Below are 5,153 nucleotides of genomic sequence, written 5' to 3'. Positions count from 1 at the left end.
ATTCAGTATCTAATGGATAGTTGATACCTGTCACAACACAGCATTTTATATACTGTTAAGTGAAACTGCAATACAATCTAAGTTTATTTTGGGAGTGTTTGCTGTATAATTGGATTTAATGAAATGTTTAGAGGTGCAGTAGGCATGACTTTGAGTAGATAATGAAAGAAAATGCAAAATGCTAATTGATTCATGATGTTGTTTCATCTTAGCTTGTGCCCAAGCTAATATTTAATATGTAGTAGCAGAATATTTACTATTGAAGCTTGAAAAGATGTGAGTTCTTTGTGTGCAATCTTTCATTTATGCATGTGAGAGGGTTTTCTTTTTTTAATATTTTTACACTGTAGTACTTGTTTTCCTTGTTGGGGTGTTTGCTTATTTAATACATTCCGTCAAGGGCAGAAAAATAAATAAATAAAATGTATTATTATTTAAATTTTTTTAACATTTCTTTATTTTTGAGAGAGATAAAGACAGTGTGTGAGCAGGGGAGTGGCAGAGAGAGAGGGAGACACAGAATCTGAAGCAGGTTCCATCCAGGCTCCAAGCTGTTAGCACAGAGGCAGACATGAGGCTCGAATACATGAACCGTGAGATCATGACCTGAGCTGAAGATGGACGCTTAACTGACTGAGCCAAACGGGCACCCCAGAGTAGGTCTGTTTTTAATTTTTTGAGGAACCTCCATACTGTCTCCAGAGTTCCTGCAACAGTTTGCTTTCTCACCAGCAGTGCAAAAGTGTTTCCTTTACTCCACATCCTCAGAACATCTGTTCTTTCCTGAGTTGTTAATTTTAGCCATTCTAACAGGTGTCAGGTGGTATCTCACTGTGGTTTTGATTTGTATTTCCTTGATGCTGAGTGATGTGGAGCATTTTTTTTTAATGTGTCTGTTAGCCATCTGGATGTCTTCTTTGGAAAAGTGTCTAGTCATGTCTTTTGCTCATTTCTTGACTGGATTATTGATTTTTTGGTTGCTGAGTTTGATAAATTCTTTATAGATTTTGAATACTAACCCTTTATCTGATATGTCATTTGCAAATATTTTCTCCCATTCTACGAGATGCCTTTTAGTTTTGCTGATTGTTTCCTTTGTCATAAGAAGCTTTTTATTTTGATGTGGTCCCAATAGTTTATTTTTGCATTTGTTTTCCTTGCCTCCAGAGACATGTCATGTAAGAAGTTGCTGCGACAAGGTCAAAGAGATTTTTGCCAGTTTTCTCCTCTAGGATTTTGATGGCTTCTTGTCATATGTTTAGGTCTTTCATCCATTTTGAATTTATTTTTGTGTATGATGTAAGAAGGTTGTCCAGGTCCATTCTTATGCATGTTACTCTCCAGTTTTCCCAGCACCATTTGCTGAAGAGACGGTCTTTATTCCACTGAATATTCTTTCCTGTTTTGTTGAAGATTAGTTGGCCATATGTTTGTGGGTTCACTTCTGGGTTCTCTGTTCTGTTCCATTGATCTAAGTGTCTGTGTTTGTGCCACTACCATACTGTCTTGATGATTAGAGCTTTGTAGTACATCTTAAAGTTCAGAATTGTGATGCCTGCAGCTTTGGTTTTCTTTTTCAGAACTGGTTTGGCTATTCTGGCTCACTACAAATTTTAGGATTGTTTGTTCTAGCTCTGAGAAGAATGCTGGTGCTATTTTGATAGGGATTACATTGAATACATAGATTGTTTTGGGTAGTATCGAGCATGGGATTTTTTCCATTTCTTTGTGTCTTCTTCAATTTCTTTCATAGGCTTTTTATACTTTTCAGTATGTAGATTTTTCACCCTTTTGGTTAGGTTTATTCCTAGGTATTTTATGGGTTTTGGTACAATTGTAAATGGGGTCTATTCCTTGATTTCTCTTTCTGCTGCTTCATTATTGGTGTACAGAAATGCAACTGATTTCTGTGAATTGATTTAATATTCTGTGACTTTGCTGAATCCATGGATCAGTTCTAGTGATTTTTTGATGGCATGGTTTGATTTTCCACATAGAGTATCATGTTGTCTGTGAAGAGTGAAACATTGACTTCCTCCTTGCTAATTTGAATGCTTTTTATTCCTTTGTGTTATCTGATTGCTGAGGCTAGGACTTTCAACACTCTGTTGAATAAGACTGCTGAGAGTGAACATTGGAGTTCACTGACCTTACTAAGCTTTTAGTTTTTCCCCATCGAAGATGATATTAGTGGTGGGTCTTTTGTATATGGCTTTTATGATCTTGAGGTATAATCCTTCTATCTCTACTTTTTTGAGGGTTTTTATCAAGAAACGATGCTGTATTTTGTCAATTGCTTTCTCTGCATCTATTGAGAGGATCATATGGTTCTTTCTTTTATTAATGTGATGTATCACATTGTTTGATTTGCGGATATTGAACCAGCCCTGCATCCTAGGCATAAATCCCACTTGATCGTAGTGAATAGTTTTTTTAATGTATTGTTGGATCTGGTTGGCTAGTATCTTGTTGAGATTTTTTTGTTCCATGTTTACCAGCGTCTCAAAGTTTTAAGTAGGAATAGATGTTTGATTTTGTTAAAAAATTTTTTTGTGTGTGCTAAATGAGATGATCAGAATTTTTTTCTCTGTTAGCTCTTAATATTGTAATACTGTTTTTTTTAAATATTAAATTCAGCTGGCATTCTTGGGCAAAAACTCACTTGGACATATGTATCATCCTTATTTTATATATGGTTAGATTCTATTTACTGCAATTTTTTCCTCAGAATTTTTGCATCTCTGTTCATGAAGGATACTAATCTACAGTCTTCTAGTAACATTTTTCCCTATTTTATGTGGTATTAGGGTCATGCTGGTGGTATTGAATGAGCTATCCCAGAGATATGGACTGATGCTTGTGTCCTTTGGAAATTTAATTTAACCCCCAATGAGACATATCAGGAGGTCAGGGTTTTGGGTGTAATTAAATTTAGATGAGATTATGAGGGTTCCATGATGGGAGAAATGTCCTTGGAAGAAAAGGAGGAGACAGAAGAGCTCTCTCTCTACCACTAAGGACACAAAGGTAGCTGTCTACAAGCCAGGAGGAGAGAGCTTATCCAGAACCAAATTGGCCAGCATCTTAATTAATGTTGGACCTCCCAGCCTCTACAATTGTGAGAAATAAATGACTGTTGCCTAAGCCATCCAGTCTATGGTGTTTTGTTATAGTAGCCTGCGCTGACTAAGATAGGAAGTAGTTTCTCTGTTTTAATTATTTTAGACAAATTTGCATATATTTGGAATATTTTTCGAAATGCTTGGTTTAAGGGGGTCATATGAGCTTAGAATTTTCTTTTGTGAACAGATTTTCATTTCCATTTACTTCAAAATACTTAATAAATTCTTTAGATTGTTTCATGACCAGTAGATTATTTAGAAAAGTGCTATTTGGTTTCCTAATATTTGAGGATTTTCCAATATCTTTCCATAATTGATTTCTAATTTCACTCCTTTGTGGTCAGAAAACATATTTTGTATAAGTTGAGATCTTTTAAATGTATTCTTTTCCCCAAGCATTTGTGTTATTGTTTCATGTTATAACTACCTATGGTGTTGACATTATGTTACATAGTAAACAACTAATCTAATTTTGGGATTTAAATAGCTTAAAACTACTTCATTATTTTATTCTATGTGTAAATATTTAATTTTCTTTTTAAATATTTATTTATTTATTTATTTTGAGAGAGAGTGAGAGAGCGCACACGAGTGACTTGAGTGAGAGAGAAGCAGATAAAGAGGGGGACACAAATCCCAAATGGGTCCCTACTGTCAACACAAAGCCTGAAAAGGGGCTTGAACTCATGAACTGTGAGATCATTATCTGAGCCAAAATTAAGAGTTGAATGCTTAACCACCTGAGCCATCTAGGTGCCCATAAGTATTTTATTTTCAATATTAAATGTTAAGGAGATATAAATATTTTATTTAAGAGGCAGTTATCTTTTAAAGATATTTAAATGCTGAAGAAAATCTTATATATTTGCCATGTAGTTATCACAACTGGTATCTTTATTCCTTTGTGTGAAGCCATATTTCTATCTGGTATCATGTTCCTTCTGCCTTAAATATTCTCTTAAACATTTCTTATAGAGTGGGTCATCAGGTGACAAATTATTTCAGTTTTTCTATGCTCCCCAAAGTTTATTTTGCTTCTTTATTTTAAAATTATATATGTTGCATATAGCATTCCAAATGACCTTTTTTTTTTTATTCACAGTACTCTAAAATGTTTCTCCATTTTCTGCTCACTTGCCTTGCTTTCTATGAGGAACCTACGATCATTCTTAATATTCTGTCATGTGTCTATTTTCTCTGGCTGCCCCTAAGATTTTTCTTTACCACAGTTTTTTCAGTAGGTTGATGACAATGTGCTTTGGTGTAGTTTTCATCATATTTTTTTATGCCTGGGATTCTCTAATCTTCTTGCATTTATATGTTTTCCTTTTTATAAAACTAGGAAGCTTTTTTAAATTATTTCTTCAAAATTTTTTCTGTCTCATTTTCTATCTTCTGTCCTTTGTTAACTGAAAATTTATATGTATATCAGGGCCTCTTGAAATTGGCCCATACTTCACTGATACTCATTTATGTTAATGTTTTATTTTCTGTGTTTGTTTTTGCATAATTTCTGCTATCAGGTTCAGTAATTTTTTTCTTTTGCAGTGGGTAATCTGCTTTTTATTCTATCTAGTGTATTTTTCACCTCACATATTATACTTTTCATCTTTAGAAGTTTAATTTGTGTCTTAGTTAATACTTTCCATGTCTTGAATTAACTTTTGGAACATATAAACTATAGTAATATTATAATGACTCTCCATGTCCTTGTTTACTGTATCTTTCACCTGAGTCAGTTTTGAGTTGGTTTTAATTGAATATTCTTCAATTCTTTTTTTCATTTTTCTTCCTGGTGGATGGCATTTTCCTGTTTCTTTGAATGCCTTACAATTAAAAGAGTCTTCGTGTGTGTGTGTGTGTGTACAATGTAAAACCAAACATTTTCACCAATTTTATGGATACAGCTAATTGGCTGTACATTAAGTACATTCTCACTGTTGTATGTATAGGATTTAAGTGAGTCTTATATTATATAACCAATAACTGTATTGAAAAATTATGACAATTTTAATGTTTGTATGTTTGATA

The sequence above is a fragment of the Suricata suricatta genome, chromosome 5, assembly GCF_006229205.1.
Source record: "Suricata suricatta isolate VVHF042 chromosome 5, meerkat_22Aug2017_6uvM2_HiC, whole genome shotgun sequence".
NCBI classification, from domain to species: domain Eukaryota; kingdom Metazoa; phylum Chordata; class Mammalia; order Carnivora; family Herpestidae; genus Suricata; species Suricata suricatta.
This window is presented reverse-complemented; position numbering follows the sequence as displayed.